Consider the following 21,476-nt stretch of genomic DNA (forward strand, 5'->3'; position numbering starts at 1 on the left):
CGATCGCGAAAATATTCGTCCATATAACTCTGTAACCATATACCTAACAATGGCGCTGGAGTGGCGTTATTCACATTTGTTTACATATTTAGTTACTTTAGTATTTTAGTTTTAGTTATTTTCAAACATTATTTTGCATATCTCTGATGTCACAGATAAGAGGATTCCCAAGTTAATGTAATGGGCGCTTGGAGTGTTGTATTATTTTACCTAAGTATAGTTATTGTTAGTTGAGAAATGGTGCAAATAATGTCGCCGGTGTTCCAAAAGTTGTTTTACGTGGTGTTTTTCTATGTATTAAGAATAGCGTTTAAATAACAGAACTTTAGAATATAAAATGTGCGTGACCAAAAAAAGTAAAACCTACCTTAATTATAATATTTGTAACATATGTGTTTGTCTCATTTGTCGAGCTTCGGTTGCGTTAGCTAAGCGTGGAATATAGAGAAGCATTATAAAACAGTACATACACACTAAGAAAACAACTTTCCAATGAAGACCTAATTAAGAAGTCGAAAAGTAAAAGATTTAAAAAGTAGTTTAACAATTTAAAAACGCAACAATCAATTATTTTTAATTTGCTCATGTTCTCACAAAAAATAAGAAACCCTTCGAGGATGGGCCGGCAGTAAAAAAAAAACATTTCTCGAAGCAGCGGAGGTGTTATTCGGGATATCATGGACTGTACATATTTTTCTTTGCAGTTTGATGAGTAGACTGATGTGGCAGATACCGCTCAGATCTGATGTGGCGAAAGAAGAATTTTTAATAATGATTCCTCTGAAAGATTCCTTTTTATGTTTTGTAAATAAACCTGAGCTATCGGTTTACATACTTGTGTGCATTACCACAGATGGAGCTCCAGCCATGATTGGTCATCAAAAAGGGTTTGTTGATTTGTGTCGTGTTAATGATGACTTTCCATCATTCTTCTCGTTTCAATGCATTATTAATCAGCATGTTCTGTGTTCAAAAATACTTAATATGTAGGAAGTTATACTCCATCCGTGCCCACAGCTTGCAACCACGGCTCTTTAAAGTACAATTGGAATCTAGCGATCTACTAAGCACATTGATTTATTTCTACGTATAGACGTAAGGTGGTTGCCTCATAGAAAGTTTTCAAGAATTGCTACCCGAAATAATCTTTTTTTCTAGAAGAGCTGATGATACTGAGTTACTCAAAAACGAAAAATGGCTTTGTAATGTAGCTTATTATAAATATTCTGAGTGAATTTGAAAGAAAATTTTCCAATTTTAATAAATTAACAACTACTGTAACTGTTACGAGTTTTCTATTTTCTTGTACGGATATTGAAAAATATGGTTATGATATATCGAATATCATCATCAATGTTCTTCAGTCGAAAATGAAGTATTGCAAATAACATTAGATATACACCTCAAAGCCAGAGCAAACGATTCAAATTTTTGGTCTTTATATCTCAAGAAAAATACCCATGCATAAAGCAAGTTGCACTTCAACTAACTGTACTGTTTTGGTCAATTTATTTATGTGAGTCTGCATTTTCTAAAACGAATGATAAAAAAGCTCGATATCTGGAAAACGGTTAAGTTTAGGGTTATGATGCTGAATAATATACAGAGGGGTGTTTCATTAAAGAAATCGTAACTTTGTTTCGTCATAACTTTTTGACTGAGTCTGTATACTTAATTAGTCTTTATTGTAAGAGATTTAAAAAAACACTAAAACTTTTGTGTCTTAACATTTTTTACTAACCATCTTACTTTAGGAGTTAACCGACCGTTTCCATACATATCAGCAACCATATATATTTCTGGTATAAATATTTGTATTTATTTTTATTCTACCTATAGAGCAATATAGTACAGTTTTTTGCAATTGATCAGAATAATCAACGCCAAATTATGGCCTTCATGAGCCTTTATGCATTATCACATCACCAGATGCAACGTTTAAGTCATCTAGCCGCTTTGGGGGAAACTCCATGTGATAAGAGAGGAAAGCACAAAAGAAGATCTGATATATCTTCTTTTCCAAAGACAGACACACTATAGTTCGAAAGTGGTATGTTACCTGGATGCGACATTAACAGTAAAAACAATGCATTCTCTGTTCTTAAAAAGATATGGTGAATTGGGAAATAAGGTGCAATACGAATATTATTTAAAATATTTCAAAGAAAACTTTTCGCTTTGTTTTGGACGACCCCAAGTTGACGTCTGCTCTACTTGTAAAGAACTGGGTACCAAATTAAGAAATCCGAATCTTTGTAACAATGCAAAGCGAGTAGCGGCAGCAGAGTTGATGATCCACAAAAGATGAGCAAAAAAATTCTATAACAAAATGACAAGAAGTTCAACAGTTGTGTAAAAATGATCCTCAATGCAGAATTTGTCACTTCCTAATATACCTGTTCAAGAAATTTTCTATTAGAGGCAGCTGTTGGTATACCTATTTTAGATTCACAATCTTAAGGACAATTCTGGATTCTTCTATACTTACCATGAAATGCAAGCTAAAGTCACAAAATCAAATCCCGCTAGGTGTTCAAGTTTTGCACATTTTTTCGGGCGGGTGTCCTGGCCAGAATCGGAATAATACAATGGTTAGATTTTTGTTGACTTTACAAGCAACTAAACGTTTTTTTAAAATTCAGCATTATTGTTCCGTTCGAGGACATTCTTTCCTCCCTTGTCATAGGGACTTTGGTACACTAAAACGATTAGTTAGGAAGCATGACAGGGTTTATGTTTTAGAAGAATATGAGAACATGTTATTGAAATGCAGAATCAGGAGACCATTTCAGTTAAAAAGAATCACTTATCACGATATTACCAATTACAAAGACTGGTGGGCCAAATATTATAAGAAGACTTGCAGGTCTATTGAAACGAAAAGTAAAGAAATGTTTAGCGTTTCTAAATACCGTCATTTTATTTTTGATGCTAACACTGAAGGCTTGGTAACTGTCTCCCAGTTTATTGATGGGGCGTTTTTTCTCAACATTTAGACTGACCAAACCTAACAATATTCCACAACTTCCAAATAGTAAAGCCTATTCTGATGCAATCTAAATGAAAAGAAAATTAAGGACCTGAGGAACGTCTTGCAATACTCCATGGGTGAAGTTTTACTACCACATATTGTCTTGGAAAGTTATAAGAAAATACAGAATAAAGTTTTTTTATGAAATGTATGATATTTATTTTTACAAAACAATCGCGTATTTCTACTAGTTAAGTCAAAATTTCACCAATCAGATACCATTATTTTATGTTATTAGCTGTAGCAACGTTTGTTCTGGATCGTCTTGTCGTTTTAACAGACGACCCACAACAAACAATTTGGAATAATTGTCAAAATATTCGCGACCTCTAAACAATTACCGTAAATAATCTAAGCACTTGTAATATTACGAGTGATAATTTTAAATATAAATAAAAAAATCGAAACAAAAACAAGTGAACATTGAAATGAGTTGAAAAAGGGTCTCTTTAGTAAAAATGTAGATTTTGTTTCACTACAAAACACTTCTATGGAACGAAATAAATAATTTATCCGTGAAACAACAAACATAATAATAAAAAAGATGAGAACTGAAATGAGTGGAAAAAGGGTCCAAGTGCACGAAAGATTTTTGAAAAAAAATACATTTTTTAAAACAAATGTATGAACCGATATGAACAACTTCTCTGTGAACGATAACATTACAGTGCTGTTGCTTTTCGATATAAATAGTTATTTCTATTAATAACATTAATAACTCCGTAATCAATACGATTTGGGTCACCAAATTTCACACACACGTCACTCTTACCCTGAAGAACAGCTTACAACTACCATTTGGTAAAAAAAAATTTTTCAACCCCCACCCCTGAAAAAGGGATGTTTTTGCCCTGATGGGCACCTTCGAATTAAACCAAATTCTACCACATAATAGAACACAGTTCTAAGTATTTTTATCAATTTTCAAAACACCGTAACCCCTAACGGTTTTCGAGAAAAAAAATCATTCTTATGGGCACTTCTGACATTGATGAAATTTTAGGACGATCCATGATTTTGGATTTTGAGGAAGATGGAACGCTGAGTGATCTACCCTTCAAAACACTTGTTTCGTGACCAATTTTTAAATGTATTATTGCGATCTGTCTCCTAAAATCTTTGATGGAAATTGACTTTTTTCTATGAATTCTTCTATATAGCAAAAAGAAGTTTACAACAGTCGTATCAATTATCCTATACCATTTCTTAGAGTGTGCTTACGTTGGAGCTGCGATAAACGATAATAGCGACGATACTACCAAAACAACGAAATTGTTGTCATAGTTTTATATGCAGGTGTTTATATTGGAACGAGAGCTGCAATAAACGATAAGAACAACAATGAGAGCAGCGATAAGAGCTGCGCAAAATGAATTGAAAACGATTTGTCAGAACAAATCTGTTGTGGTAATTTTTATCTTTTTGGTCCCACAAGGGGGATCTAACAAAAATTTCACTAATTAAACAGTCGATATCCATGCCGGCTACACCTGATAATAGCAAAGAAAATAGGGAATACAATTAGCGTCGCTCTTATCGTTAGTCGGCTGTCAAGCTTGTGACAATTCGTCGCTCCAATATAAACACTTCCATATAAAACTATGACAACAATTTCGTTATTTTGCTAGAATCGTTTATCGCAGCTCCAACGTAAACGCATCCTTGCCCCTTATTGCTATAGATTGTTTTTCTAGGAGCCAATCATGATGGTCTACCCCACCCATGTATGGATTACAATGGTGAATCAGTCTTGGCTGAGCAAGTTACACTTTTAATTTTTGTACTCTGCTCCATCTTGCAACTGATGCTACTGGTTTTATACTATCAAAATTTGTGGCCATACAAACACATTTCTTATCATTCCATTTTATCAGCAATATTTAGTTTTCGCTATCAAATCTTTGATCATAGGATTCTGGAGCTAACTTTCTTCTCTGGGTCTTTGGTTGGTCAAAATATAAGCAACAGCTTTTTGGACTATAGCTATTAGTTAGAAAAAGAAATAGCAATATTGATCTTCGCCACAAAGTGCCCGGAGTTTGTAACCAAATCGTATTGGCTTACGCTTCATAAAGTGTTTCAGTAAGTGGTGAATGGTGATCGTAGGATCTTACAATTATTTCATTTATGGACAGATTTTCTTAAGAAATACTAAAACTTTGAAAACTTGCATTTACTATATCTAACAACGGTTTAATCTTAAACGATTACCCTTACTTTCATTAGATTTGGCATTATTCCGAAAATATATCAGACTTTACTTAAAGATAGGCATTTTTGCTCATAGTATTTTTCATAACACGTTTTCCCAAATCGGCGTCATCTGCCACTAAATAGCCAATACAAATTTTGTTCTCATCTTTTGTGATCAAAACGGAAAAGCAACCAAAAATATTTCATCCACTTAGCAGCAGGCGGTCAACCAATATTAAAATTATTGCGGCGCGCAAAGTCTATTCCAAAAACATGTTCCCCTTGGTATTGTGAAGATATTGTTGAAGGACATATCTTTATAATGATAGGGACTAACGATATACAGTTCAGAGAATGGCGGTGCGAGTGTAACAGCGTGTGTTGTCGCTTGATTATAGTCTCGATTTTAAGTGAGTCTTTAGGTGAAAAATATTTCAGTTCGGTGCCTATAGAAAAGTGTAGTGTTTTCCGTATATATTAAAAGGAACAAATGCCGTTTACATGTGAACAAAAAGATGATTTAAAGGCAATTATTAAAGAGACAATTTCTGAGCTGTTGGGAGACGAGAAATTTATAAACTCGTTAGCGAAAAAAGTTGTTGAACGGTCGGGTCTGCGTGCGTTAAGGCCGCTCAATGGCGATTTTTATATGAACCGACACTGGTTCACTCGGTGCAGCTTCCCGGCTTTCTCTCATATCTTTATTCAAAGTTAAATACATAGGATTGTTGTTAACATATTTCTGTACAAAATGACGTATTTTTTGTTGTAAAATAATTAGAATGTTAATCACAAAAAATTGCTAAACTTTGCCATAAAAACGGCTTCGTATAAATGCGATTTATGTGAAAATTATACACTTAAACGGGAGAACAAAGGTGTCATTTTTTGCACATGTATCGTAGGAATAGATTCCACGCTAGTACAAGCGCAGAAAATTTGTCATTATCACGGGAAGCTGCACCAAGTGAAAATGCTCGATTTCCTCAAGCTTCACTAGATTGTGTAAAGGAATCTACCTAAAATTGGTAAATTAAGACATTTTAAAACTTTGTCAATCGTCTCATAGAGGGAACATATTAAAATTATTATATAGTACTGCAAATATACGTTTACTATGGTTTTTACAACATCCTATAAGGAATTTTAATACCGTTTTTCTCAGTGTATCAATCAAATATATAACAGTTAACAATTTTAAAACGGAGCTTATTTCTCGGTGGGGAATACCGATAGAGAGAGCTTTTTACAGATAACGAACAATAGATTTTTTGCTGTTCTTAATCTGTTTATTTGTCTTCTGCCCAAGTAATCCGTTTGAATTGAATATGCTTATATTACCCGTTTTTTTATAAAACGTTTAAAAAGACGTGAACAGTAAGTGGTGTCTTCATCAGTAATTATCTAATAGAACAAGGATTTTGGTAATTTTGTGGATTATGCAGATGAACACAAATCAGAAATTGTATGTAAGACGCGGTATTGTACTGCAATTAAAAATAGTTATTTATAACAAATATTGATAACAAATTTACCCATAAATTGTACGTAGTTAAGATTTAGACAATTGTACAAAATAATAGACAAAATTAATTTATTAATAGATAATTGTGAATAGCGATGGTCAAAAACAGAAATACCGAAAAGGTCCCTATTCTTTCAATGTGATGTTATACGAACAACAATTTTAATAGAGTAAGATCAAGAAACGGCTGAATCTTTACTTTTATTATTATATCAAGGGTATTTTGTATCTAATGGCTAAACTCCTAGTGCGGTATCCTATTTTTTAGGATACTTTTAATTATAAGTACGAAGGCTTTCACGGTGTTAATTAAACTAAAACTAGATCTAGCACTAGACCTAAAACTAGAAACTTTTGGGTTAAGCTGTGCGTTTTTTGAAAAAAATTTTAACGTTTCGGATGCCATGTTGCAACCTTCTTCAGAAACAAGTTCGAAAGTTTCTAGTTCTAGGTCTAGTGTTCTAGACATTGAAGTTACTTACTAGCAGTGTTGTTAAATACCCGGGTATTTATTTTCAAGGGAAGATTCCCTGAATATATATACGGGGGTATTTACCCAAGATGGGTATTTAGAGGTATTTATAAAATTTTATTCAAATTGAGTTGATGGCAGTTTTGCAACCACTTCAAGAATGCAGAGTCGATTATCGATACACCAAACATATTTATAGCATTTACAAGAATGCTACAATGACGGTAGAATTGCATAAAAGTACCATAGGTCGTGGGGTAAGATAAGGTGATACAATGTTGAACCCAAATTGTTCATCACAATCCTGGAGAGAGCATTTAAACAACTGAATTGGACCCAAAAAGCATAAACATTGATGGCAAATACCTAAGTAATTTGCGCTACGCAGATGATATAGTCCTTATTTCGGATAGCCTTAGAGAGATGAAACTGATTCTGAACGAAACAATAAACGTTAAATAATATATTAAGTTTTAATCATAATAACTTGATAATTTAAATTACGACAGATTTGTTTGATGATAATACATCTTCGATCGTTGACAATTCCTCATCTTCAATGTGTATTTCATCATCTTGCTCTCGTTTTTTTCCGAATCTGTTATATTTTTACTTGTATCATTTTTATACGTAGGTACTGTTTGGGTATTTATCTTGGGCTGGGGTAAATACCCGGATAAATACCCATTTTATAAATACATACCTACCCGCCGGGTATTTACCCAACGCCCATCACTGTCTACTAATAGTTCAATAGCGGGCCTAATTTAGTAGTTATACATTTATTTAGTATTAAGCTTCACCTACTTATATAATTTTATTTTAAAGCAGTTCAAAAAACGCTATTCATACGAAATGGTCGAAAAATACGATAAGATCGTAAAAGATGCAATATAATAAACAGACCGCTCGCACAACTGTTTTGCCACGCCATACGCCCTTTGGGTTCGGGACTAAATCGAAATTAGCGAAGAAATTAGAATATTCTTACCGTGGGAAATTTCAATACAACTCATTTATACTAAAAAAAATCAAAAAAATGTATGCATAAAAAGTAACCGGAAAATTATTATCCACGGCACCAAGAACTCGGTTTCGAAACTCTTCTTAAATACCTTCTTTATCTACGTTATTATCAACAATTATCTAAATATCTCACCGTGCGGTCGTAGAGTTCGTCTTTCTATGCATTTTTTATTTGAAAGTTTTTTGGCTATATCAAACGGTAAACGCGTTCTGTTGAAATTAAATTTTTAGCCCTGAGACTACAGCCTTAATATATTTTTCTATACCAACACTTTTCATAATACGATGACAAATAATCGGCCGGTCGTAGCGGTATAAAAACACGTCTATACAATAGTCGACGTGTTTCTGTCTCACTTTTCAGTAGAAGCGAAACATCTGTATTTTAAAGATGCTAAACCAAACACTTTGCGACCTCTACAAATCAGAGAAGGAACTATACACATTTTTTTATCAGTTTTTAGAACCCAAGTAAATTGAACGGCCACCTTAAGCGAAAAGGTAACACAGACGGAAACTAAACTAAATGCTCTGGTAAAGGAAAATTGTGCTCTACGGGACAATTTAGATGCATTGGAACAGTATACGCGGCGAAGTAACATACGAATTTTTGGCGTAAAATCTGGTAATAAAGAAGAAAACACGGAAGACTTGGTTATAAATGTATTGCAAACGAATTTGAAACTGAATGTTGATCGGAATAGTATCGATCGTTGTCATCGTATAGGTAGGATTAATAAAGGCTCTCAACCTATTATTGTAAAATTGAAAGACTATCGCTCCAAGGCTTTGGCGATAAAAGCTGGAAGATATTTAAAATCTAGCGGATTGTTCGTGGCGGAAGATTTAACTATCAATAAGTACAAGATTTTGAAAAAATGCAAGGAAATGTTTGGTAATAAAAATGTTTGGACCATTGATGGGAACATAGACTATCGGAAAAACGATGAAAAGCATGTTATCAAAAAAATTGGGGATTTTGAAAATGTTGGTGCAGATAAATGATTATATTGAAAACGGAAACAAAAAAAAATCCTTGTGTTATAAATAAATATATGAATCTCCCTTCTGAAGCATGTTGTCGGAGCGACTCACAATTGTTTATTCGTTTTGTTTTTATTATATACAGGGTGTCCAATTAGTGCGATATCGGACGATATGTCCTTACAGGGTGTCGCTAGAAGAAAATGGTTATCTGGTAACCTTCTACAGGTACCAGATTTTTATAGGGGCATGAAGTTACTGCATGCATAGTTAGCATTAATAATCTACAAAAGATTTGCTTTGTAGGGTCTTAAATAAATTGGGTATGCTTTCTTTTATAGACACGTGCAGACGGAGATTTTTTCACAAAATGTTGAATATTTCAAAAACGGTAAAATTTTTGTATAGGTAATGCTTAACAAAAAGTATGTCGAATTTTAAGTGTAATTCAAAAATGTAATAAAATATGGGGTGTTCCATTTAAATTTACGAAGTTGTACCTTGTACTTTGTTTTTGCAACACCCTGTATAAACAAAAATATTTTTAGGTTATGCACCTTCGAGCACCAAACAATTTTATATCTAAACATCTTCTTCTAGCGGCACCCTGTAAGGAGATATCGTCCGATATCGCACTAATTGGACACCTGTATATATAAATTTTTTCAGTTCGTATATTATTCGTATCACTAAAATTGTTTTTCTTCAAACGTCATTAAATGACAACTTTGTTGTCGTGTTTACTCGCGGTAGAAGTAAGTCATTGTTGCATAACGACGGTTGCTAAGATCAACATAGCAAAAAAGTACTTCAGCGTTATGGCGCTAAAGTAAATTTCACTTTAGCGCCATAACGTTGAAGAACATTTCACTTTAGCGCCGTATTATTTGCAACGTTTGAAGAAAAAATACTATGTTTTATTCGGAAGAGAAGCAGATTCGTTTGTGGCTGGTCCGTCATTGCCGGACGAACGAAGTGAGTCCGGCAAACTGTCGGACACGCCACAATTTTAACGGCTCATCTGTCATTAGCGACTCACTGCGTTCGTCGCTAAACGACAGACCACGCCATAAAAAACACTGCTTCTCTTCCATATAAAACAATATACTATTATTTTGATTTTTGTATTTTTTTTTTATTTTTTAGTACATATATAATTCTTTAGTTTTTAAGTCTGCTGGCCCATGAAGCTTGCACATTTAAACATTCGGTCTTTGTTGTCGTCTCTTGGTAAGTTAAGATCTCTTGTTAGCGATGGCGACTACGACATTCTTGGCTTGAGTGAGACATGGTTGAATTCGGCAATTCATTTAGATGTTTTGAATGTTGATGGTTTTGTGTTGGAGCGGATCGATCGTAATCATCGGAGAGGTGCTGGAGTGGCCCTTTATATTCGAAATAATATAAGGTATAGGATTGTAGGAGACAGTGATGCTATCGAACAGATCTGAATTTCGGTAATTGTCAATAAGATGCATATGGCTGTTGGAATTCTCTATAGACCTCCAACATTTAACTATTCTTGTTTTATTGATATCATTGAGGATACATTGTCGAATATTTTGCCAAGATATGATAAGGTTATTCTGATCGGTGATATTAACATGGACAAGCTGACGCACTCAGTTGCGGTTGATACGTTTTTGAATGTGATCACTTCGGTTGGCTTGTGTCAGTTGATAAATGTGCCTACCAGAATTACTGATTCATCCCAAACTCTTATAGACGTTATATGCGTTTCAAACGTTGACATTGTGCAGCAGAAGGGTGTCGTCAGTGTTCATGGTATTAGCGACCATGAATTAACGTACTGTGAAATTAGGTATTCAGTTCCAAAGAAATATCCACAAATTAAAACTATTCGTTCTTTCAAAAATTTTAATTTTAATAACTTTTATTATGATTTACAACAATTGCCATTTTTTAATATGTTTGATTAAAATAATATTAATGATAAAATCAATTTTTTTAACTCATGTTTATTGTCGGTGATTAATGAACATATTCCTATTAAGCGTTGCAGATTTAACAGGGCATCAGCCCCTTGGTTGACGGACACAATTAGGCTTATGCAGAGAACTAGAGACGATGCTTTTGCAAGGTTTAAGAGGTACGGAACCAAGGTGACTTGGCAATACTATAAGGATATGAGGAACGTTACCAATTCAGCAATAGGTAAGGAGAAGAAGGCCTTTCTGGAGCATCAGGTAAGGGGTAAACAAGGACACTTGGAAAGTCTTAAGGTCATTAGGTGTACATAATTCTAAATGCACCGTGATACCTGCGAGTTTTTGTCGTACAAACGAAATCAACAGATGTTTTGTAGACTCTGTATCTGATAATGTGACTTTACTGGATAATGCGCTTTATCATTTTTATCTAGATAATAGACTTGTTCAGTCAACATTTTCCTTTAGTCCGGTTACGGAGTGTGATGTTATTACTGCAATTTCTTCAATTAAAAGTAATGCTGCAGACATTAATAATCTAAATATTGCATTAATAAAACTATCATGCAAACACATTATAGATTATTTGATACATATACTTAATACTTGTATAAACCATGACGCGTGTGAAGTTGGCCATAGATTTCAGCCATAGATTTTAAACTGAAAAAATGCGTGATCGGGGTATTCAATCGATCTAATTTCAACGGCATCGTATTCATGGTCGCCTCTTGCTTCAGATTCGAAAAGAAAATTTTCCTAACCATTTCTTATTTACCGGGAAAATCGATTTTCTTCAATCTTTCGCAAAATTCGGCTCGTTCGGGGTTTTTAATCGATCTAATTTCAACGGCATCGTATTCGTGGTGGCCTCTTGCTTCAGATTCGAAAAGAAAATTTTCCTAACCATTTCTTATTTACCGGGAAAATCGATTTTCTTCAAACTTTCACAAAATTCGGCTCGTTTGGGGTTTTTAATCGATCTAATTTCAACGGCATCGTATTCCTGGTGCACTTTTACTTCAGATTCAAAAAGAAAATTTTCCTAACCATTTCTTATATTCCGGGAAAATCGATTTTCTTCAAACAATTGGGTTAGAAATGGTTAGAAAAATTTTATTTTCGAATCTGAAGCAAGAGGCGACCAGAAATACGATGCCGTTGAAATAAAATCGATTAGAAACCCCGAACAGGCCGAAATTTGCGAATGTTTGAAGAAAATCGGTTTTTCCGGAAAATAGGAAATGGTTAGGAACATTTTCTTTTTGCATCTGAAGTAAAAGGCCACCAGGAATACGATGCCGTTGAAATTAGATCGATTAGAAACCCCGAATAGGCCAAAATTTGCAATTGTTTGAAGAAAAACGATTTTCTAGGAATATATATAAGAAATGGTTAGGAAAATTTTCTTTTTGAATCTGAAGTAAAAAGGCACCAGGAATACGATGCCGTTGAAATTAGATCGATTAGACACCCCGAACAGGCCGAAATATGCGATTGTTTGAAGAAAAGCGATTTTCCCGGAATATAAGAAATGGTTAGGAAAATTTTCTTTTTGAATCTGAAATAAAAGGGTACCAGGCATACGATGTCGTTGAAATTAGATCGATTACACATCCCGAACAGGCCGAAATTTGCGAATGTTTGAGGAAAATCGGTTTTTCCGGAAAATAGGAAATGATTAGGAACATTTTCTGTTCCAATTTAGAGCAAGAGGTGATCAGGAATACGATGTCGATGAAATTAGATTAATTAGAAACCCCGAACAGGCAAAAATTTGCGATTGTTTGAAGAAAAACGATTTTCCTGGAATATAAGAAATGATTAGGAAAATTTTCTTTTTGAATCTGAAGTAAAAGGGCACCAGGAATACGATACCGTTGAAATTAGATCGATTAGACACCCTGAACAGGCCGAAATTTGCGATTGTTTGAAGAAAAACTATTTTCTTGGAATATAAGAAATGGTTAGGAAAATTTTCTTTTTCATTCTGAAGCAAGAAGCGACCAGGAATATAATGCTGTTGAAATTAGATCAATTAGAAACCCCGAACAAGCCAACATTTGCGAATGTTTGAAGAATATCGGTTTTTCCGGAAAATAGGAAATGATTAGGAACATTTTCTGTTCCAATTTAAAGCAAGAGGCGACCAGGAATACGATGCCGTTGAAATGAGATCGATTAGAAACCCCGAACCGAATCGGCCGAAATTTGCGAATGTTTGAAGAAAATCGATTTTCTCGGCATATAAGGAATGGTTAGAAAATGTTCTTTTCGAATCTGCAGCAAGAAGCGACCAGGAATGTAATGCCGTTGAAATGGGATCGATTAGAAACCTCGAACAGCCCGACATTTGCTTATCTTTGAAGAAAATTAATTTTCCCGGAAAATAAGAAATGGTTAGGAAAATTTTCTTTTCGAATCTGAAACAAGAGGCATCTATGAATACGATGCCGTTGAAATTAGATCGATTGAATACCCCGATCACGCATTTTTTTCAGTTTAAAATCTATGGCCAACTTCACACGCGTTAAACCATGGCGTATTCCCAGACGCATGGAAGTGTGCTTTGGTTAAACCCCTGGTGAAAATTAGCAATCCTACTGAGTTTGCTCATTTAAGGCCTATAAGCATTCTTCCAGTTTTGTCTAAGGTGGCTGAAAAAAAATCTTATTTTTCAGCTAAGAAAATTTATTTATAAAAATAATATTTTGTCAGAGACACAATCAGGCTTTCGGCCTGGATATAACTGTACCAGTGCGCTACTTCATATTGTTGATGATATTGTTTCTGACCTAGACAAGGGAAATGCGACCTTATTATGCCTTTTAGACTCTTTAAAAGCCTTTGATACCATTAATCACGATTTGTTGTTTTCCATTTTGAAGTTTGTTGGTTTGGACGACATGGCAAGCGCGTTTTACGTAATTATTTAAGAAATCGTCAGTAGAGTGTAATTGTTGAAAATGAATCCTCAGATGCTCTCTATTTGTCATCCGGTGTTCCGCGAAAACGATTTTGCGAAAACGACAATCGCGAATATCTCACTTATTATCAAAGATGGAGTATTATAAATAAATCGTTATATGGGCAACTTTTTACGAAGAATTCAGTAGCGCAGGTAGAATTTTTTTCCCATCTTTTATTTTCGAGATTTTAGACGTAACTTTATTTTTTTAAATAGAAACCATAGTTGGCTATGACCTAAACTAATTTGTTATTTTCTTCTGATAACAAATATATATAGTTTGTGGGGTATATTTCTTATAGTTATTGAATAATTAATAAAAATTCATTTTGTTCTATCTAAAACTAATGTATGTATTTAAAACTTAATGTTAATGCTATGGTGATAACCATACATACTTCACACCAGTACCAAAATCCCATTTTATTTGAATTCGCTAACGTTTTAGCGGTATATCGCTAAAACGGTATATCGCGGTGAAAGTTTGAACCCCTTTGTCAAAGAACATATCGTGAAAGATGCCCGAATTCCGAGGTTTTGACAATTTATTACGTAGATTTGAAGATAGATCTTCTACTACCTTTCTAGACTAATTTGAGATTTTCAAACTTTTTGGTGACAGTACGAATACGAATTTTGCATACTGTACCTTCATTCTTCTACCATTTACTTAGTTATATGTGATTTCAGTGCTTTTGTTCGACCTACTCTCCATTGCTTTATTTATCTACTTATTTCAAATGATAGAAAGTGGCTTAAATATTGTGTTTATACACATTTCATCTCTAAATTCCATATTTATTTCTACTGTTCACCCTAATTACTCGTACTACAATGAAGTAAAATTGAAAATACCGTGTTCATTGATTAATTTGAACAATGAAAATAATTGATTTATGAATTAAAGCGATAAATTAAACTGCACCTACCTTAAGAAAAAGCATTTTTCCACGTTCAAGGCACCGAAATACTGTTTATTCACCAGGAAAACCCATTCAATAATTAAAAGTTACAACAAAACATATAAAACACAAGGATACAACGAACTGTCATTTACGAGTAATATTTTGACGTTTGACAGTAAATAAAGCTACAAATTTTGAAGGTATGCAACCAATTTCACAGCTGTGCATGTTGGTTTGCATATATTCTTTCTGTCATTAGTTTATAGATTAACAAAAAGATTATGCAATGCGTTACTAAATTACATTATTATGCCTTTTTTGTAGAATAAACAATCCTTTTTTTTTAATGGTGGGAATTCATGTTGCAAGTTATTTCAATAAAATAAAAGGTTTACTTCACTCTTGCTTGTAGTATTTTATTTCTTTTCAAAATTCAATATTGTTTTGGCCTTCTCTAATAACAACACTATTCTTAATTTACTCTCTAATTACCATGATAAACGAGATTCTATGAGAGAATGTGGAGTTTATTCTATTGATTGTTCGGATTGTGATTCATTATATATAGGGCAAACAGGAACAAAACTCGAAACTAGATTGGGAGAACATAGAAGTCAAACTAATTCAAATGTTTTCAAACATAGATTGGAGACAGGTCACAATATTGATTATGATGGGGTGAAAATCTTACATAAATGTCAAAAAGGATATAAAATGGATTTGTTGGAAATGCTCGAAATTTATAAATATAATAATAGGGATGACATAACATTGCTTAACGAACAAATACAGATATACTACAAGCCACTTTTTACTTTTTTAAAAGGTTTTTAATAATAATACATTAATTTATTTTTATTTATATTTCCCCACCCGTCCCTATTTAGACCTGCTGGTTATTGTAAACCACTTTTTCTTTCTTTTATTTTGTATATTCGATTCAGTCTCCTCTTTTCTTCCCAACCACGCTACAAGTTTGTAACTTCTTTATTTTAAAGTTTAACTTTATTTTAATGCGTTTTTCATTTTTTAAAATATTACATAAGGTTTTAATGGTTCTGATTTTGTTTGTTTTTAATTTGTTTGTGAATAATATGATGTTTTCCTCGACTTTTATTGTTCAAGTCTCGAAATTTGACCGTAAGTCTTTGCCATTTATATATTTTATTTTTGTTTTATGTTTTCTCAATTTCTTTAATTCATTTTGATGCTATTTTTCATGCTAATAGGTATAAGAAATCTTTGTAATTTCATGTACAGTTTTCAACTGATGATGAGAGAACACTCTCGAAACTAGTTTTGAAATAAAATACTACAAGCAAGAGTGAAGTAAACCTTTTATACCTTTTTTTTTACTTTATTAGAACAACCGCTACCAGATATCTCTAAACTTAGTAAATGTAGAATTAAATATAGTATAGTATAGTAAATACAATATAGTATGGTATAGTAAATATAGTATAGTATAGAAAATATAGAAGTAAGAATCAAAACTGAAGCATCGAGATATGGAACAAAGGCACGAACAATGTAGTTTTGCATTGTTGGGCGATTAAAGACTATAAATTATTGAGAAATGTAATTCCCCCTTCCTTACGATCATTTTCTTTCTTTACAATATATACATTATAATTACCTTATAATTTTCTACCCATCTTTTTCATACATCCAGTACACTGTCTCACTGTCTTTCAGTCTTATTCATCGTTAATTCCGGAGAATAATCTAGTCATCTATATATGTCTTCGACTGGTTATATTCCTCATCCAGTAGACCTCATTACACCCTATCCAACGCACAACCATCATGCCATATCCGTTTGCCTTACAACATACCACTATCTTTTTTAAAATCGTACTATCCATCATCCATCAAACACTTCAGCTTTCCACAAATTCTAGCAAGCTACCCAGGTCACCTCATTAACATGACAATCTAGCTTGGTTTCAGCAGCCACACAAACCAGCCAATTTCCACTCTGCGACTATCTAAAAATGCATATTCCTTGCATCGTCGCAAGATTTTTGCATTTCATCCAGTAGCTTAGTATCCTCCAGACGTTGATATATTTTGTCAGCAAGAATCGATTTAAGTAATTTGTGTAGAGTAAGACAAAGGATTTTTACACTTTTTGACAAAAGGTATGTATTGTCGTATGCCCAAGAAAAATAAACGAGCTGTCAGGTTTGATGGCGACTGTACAGGGTGGGCAAATTTGGGTGTTATTATAGGCTATCTCAGAAACTATAAAAGATACGAAAAAAGTGGATGCCATGTCCCGGTCTCTTTTTTCGAGACTAACCCAATCCCGCAAACACCAAACCTCTATCTTCTTTTGTTTTTAAGTTATAGCCAAAAAGTCAAATTTTCGTGATTTCAAAGAATGCTCATATTTCGTTTATTTTTGAAATTAGAGAAATGAGGTTGATATGTACCATTAAGCTAAGTGTCCACTTGCGAGAAATGCTCTCGAAAAAAGCTATCGAGAGTATATTTTCTGGTGGACACGCATCTGAGAGTAACTATCAGAGAGTCCCCACAAACTTTCGGAAAGTTAACACGTTGAGATTTGTACTCAAGTGGACACGCACAATTTATCTATCATGAGAGTAACTGTCAAAAACCGAACACGGTTCGAATTTTGCTGCGAGTAGCTGCGAGTTTTCTCAATATAACACGTTTAAAGATAACACCTAAAAGAAAACATTAGACAGTGGGTGTTTTTCTTTACGTCCGGAGTAATAAAACAAATGTTGTGCACTTATGAACGTATTAATTTATATTTTCTCTACCGGTTTCGCAGTTTATAAAGTAACTGCGTCATCAGGAGAATCGTCAAAACAAAGACAGATTAACAACCCATAAATACATTAAACAGTTATATACAATATCTAGTCTTTTGCAGCAATATCTAGTCGTCTACCAACAGTATTTCGTCTTCTGGTAGTAGTGTGCAGTCTTCTGTGAGAAGAATCTGCTTCATTTGCAACATCTAGTCTTTCATTAGTAGTACTTAGTCTTCTGCCAGCAATATCTAGTCTCTTTCAGCAATTGAGGCGTTTAAGTTTATATTTTCTAATAATTTTCCAAAATACTGCCAAGCCACTATTAAGCTATCACGTGTACGACAATAAACTTATAGTTTGCATTTATAAGTGCCATTAAAGTGATCAAGTTCACTTTTTTGTGAATCCAGTATGCCAAATAAGTAACAATTTGACAACGAATGTTGATATTTGTTGACACCCAGCTTTAATCTACGCCAAATCCATGATTTCACCCAACAGCTTCTTTTTATTTTTTTCAGTTTGTTTTTTTTTTTGCAATTTTGTTTACATCCATGTTTACAAACACCAAGCACTGAAAGAAAATAAATTTTACTTTCCATAGCACGGACACATTTCACTAGTGGACACGGTCCTGAGAGAACTGTCTGAGAGAAAGCTCTCGGAAGTTTTATAGAAGCTCTCGGAGAGCTAAAACAGTCTCAAGTGGACACCTAGCTTTATGCAGGATAAAGTTGGTTTTGTACCAACGAATAAAAACTTTGAATAGTTGATTTAAATTTCTCAGTGTCTTATCCCTGAGTTTGTTCACCAATAAAAATGATTTAGTAGATAAAGTTTGTTTATTAAAAATACAAGAAACGTATTAATTAATGAATAATTAAATATGAACAACAACTTCAGGAACTAAACAGTCACAGACTGTGTCATTTTCTTCTACAAAACTTACTGGTTGTAAGGTTAGAACAGTTGGGTATCAATGAATGAAATCTTCGATAGTATAGAGGAAGATTAGGGATCATAAACTGAGCAGCGGACTTTCCATTGAAACGATGTTTATATGGGATATGGAGCCTTATCTATCATTTTCAAAGAATCATTTTTAAATTTTATCGCTTTATGTATTTAAAAATAATGTGGAATTTTTAAGCGGGAGACTCGTTTCGAAAAATTCATGAATGAAATAAGCAGTAAACTCACGTTACTATAGTAACTAAGTGGCATTTAACGTTTTCCTCGCCTACTATAATTAAAATTTTGAATATTAATCTTTAATATATTAGAATTAAAAAATAACGCTTATTTTCCCCAAATACACCATGCGTGCAATACATCATTGGAAAGCTAAAAATATGCCCTTTTCAGTAACACCATAATCTACTATAGTTTGTATTTAAAAAAATACAACTTTGTGTTGTATCTCAAAAATCATAAAATATTTTTAAAATTTTTCAATGGCAGTATATTTTACTTAAAAAAGTGTCTTAAGAACGTATCAACCTCATTCCTCTAATTTCAAAAATAAACGAAATATGAGCATTTTTTGAAATCACGAAAATTTGACTTTTTGGCTATAACTTAAAAACAAAAGAAGATAGAGGTTTGGTGTTTGCGGGATTGGGTTAGTCTCGAAAAAAGAGACCGGGACATGGCACCTACTTTTTTCGTATCTCTTATAGTTTCTGAGATAGCCTATAATAACACCCAAATTTGCCCACCCTGTACACAAGCAATAAGGAAAAAGAAATAGAAACTATATAGAAAGCCTTTCCATTTTTTAAAGCAGTAATTGCATTGTGAACCTTAGTGATGGATATAGGTTCCTTCGTCTGCAGATTTTTCCCTCTCTTGCGTTGGTATAGGCACAAATTTTTTACGTTCTTCATTTATGCATGCAATATTTTTAGCATAGTCGTTGTCAAACCAGATCCCCCTTTTTGGCTCTTCAACTATTCCCAATACCTTCCCTGCTACCCCTTCCATAGTTGTCTTAATACTATTTCACCAGTTTTTCTTCAATCTACATTGTTTCCGGTGTTTTCAGTTTTTCAATGTTCAGTTTCTTTTTTGTTCGATTTTCCTGTTAATTTTACGCGTAAACTGTACAAAAGATATGGTCCGATCCGTAACAGGGGGAGCTTCTTGCTTTTGTATTACTTTAATTTGTCACATAAAAGTCATTTTTGAGATATTTTCTGAATTTGTCTTTATCTACGTATTTTTTTATTTTATACGAATAAAAATTGTTATCACTTCTGCTTTATCACTCTTTAATGTGAAAATTTACAAATAGTGTAGTTAATGCAATAACGTAAACAAACGTTAAAAACAACAAAATTACAAAACTAGAAAGAATTTACAACATTTTGCTCAAAATGTCCTCCTTCATTTTCCATACAGGTAGCGATTCTCAGCAATACTGATTGCCTAACTGAATGGAAATTATTCAGATTTTCACACTTTCAAATGCATTTTCAAATCGTAAACGCAAATTCGCGAGATCTTCAATTTCATTGCTGTACATCACAGATTTTACGTAGCCCCAGGAGAAAAAATTCATCATACTTAAATCTGGACTTTGCGCGGGCCAATTTATAGGACAGTAACGTACTATCCAACCACCGGGGGGGTTGAAAAATTCAACCAACATTTCTACTAAAATCTAGCGAGGCGCCATCATGCATAAATATGAAATTTCTTCTGAATTGAAAAGGTACAACATTTGGTATAATATCTTGTAGATGTTGTAAATATTAATCTCCATTTAAACGGTTTGCTATAAAATACGGAACCAACAAAACGTCATCGATAATGGCTACTCACACATTTAAAGAAAACTGATGTTGAAACCGTTGTTGTATAGAATGTGAATTTTCATACCTCCAGATATGATTATTGTAGTAATTTTGAATTCCTTGACGACTGAAACACGCCTCATCCGTCCACATAATTTTATTAATGAGCTGATTATCGACGCCATTTTGATAAGTTAACCACACAAGTTAACCACAACTCACCAAACTCAACTCTTAATAATTATAAGCTTATAATCTGCCGGTAATAACTCTTGAAATTTTATGAGATGAAATGGATACAACAAATTATGATATAAAATTCTCCAAACATATATATGGGATGTATTTAAGGTTTTGCTGATTTGGTGGGTACACTGAAAGAAATAGATTGTACGAATCGTATTATAGAAAAAATATTATACATGCAGCAATTCATTGTATTATATTTATTATATTTATTGTACTGAATACAATCTCGTCTCGCTGTCACTTTTCGTAGTAAAGTATTATACCTTATAGTATATTTTTAGTGCATAGTACAATCCATTTCTCTCAGTGTACTCACAGAAGGATTGTTTTCAATACGTTTTAAAATTTCATTTTCATGAGTGAAATCTGACTGAAATCAACTGAGCAGTTTATCGAAATTTTTGAACTACGGTAATAAACGTTTGTACATTTGGCAACAGACGGTTAGGAAATTGCATAGAATATTGTAGTCTTGCAGCATTAGCACTGAAGTAGCCATATCAGTGTATATATTGTTGGTATGCAACATTATTACGAGACTAATTTCTGAAAAATTCAATAGTTTTTCAAATTGACGTTTATGTATCTAATTA

General features: G+C 33.4%; 1 protein-coding gene across 1 annotated transcript in view; it reads right to left on the reverse strand.

Moving 5' to 3' along the window:
• LOC111416713 (uncharacterized) overlaps positions 1-15,204 on the reverse strand; it is a 134,639-nt gene extending 119,435 nt beyond the window's left edge. Inside the window, exon 1 of the mRNA XM_071196887.1 lies at positions 15,078-15,204. The gene's annotated coding sequence lies outside the window, so the exon portion shown is untranslated. The remainder of the gene's footprint in view (positions 1-15,077) is intronic.
• Between the last annotated feature and the right edge of the window lie 6,272 nt (positions 15,205-21,476).

Source organism: Onthophagus taurus, chromosome 6, assembly GCF_036711975.1.
Source record: "Onthophagus taurus isolate NC chromosome 6, IU_Otau_3.0, whole genome shotgun sequence".
NCBI classification, from domain to species: Eukaryota; Metazoa; Arthropoda; class Insecta; order Coleoptera; family Scarabaeidae; genus Onthophagus; species Onthophagus taurus.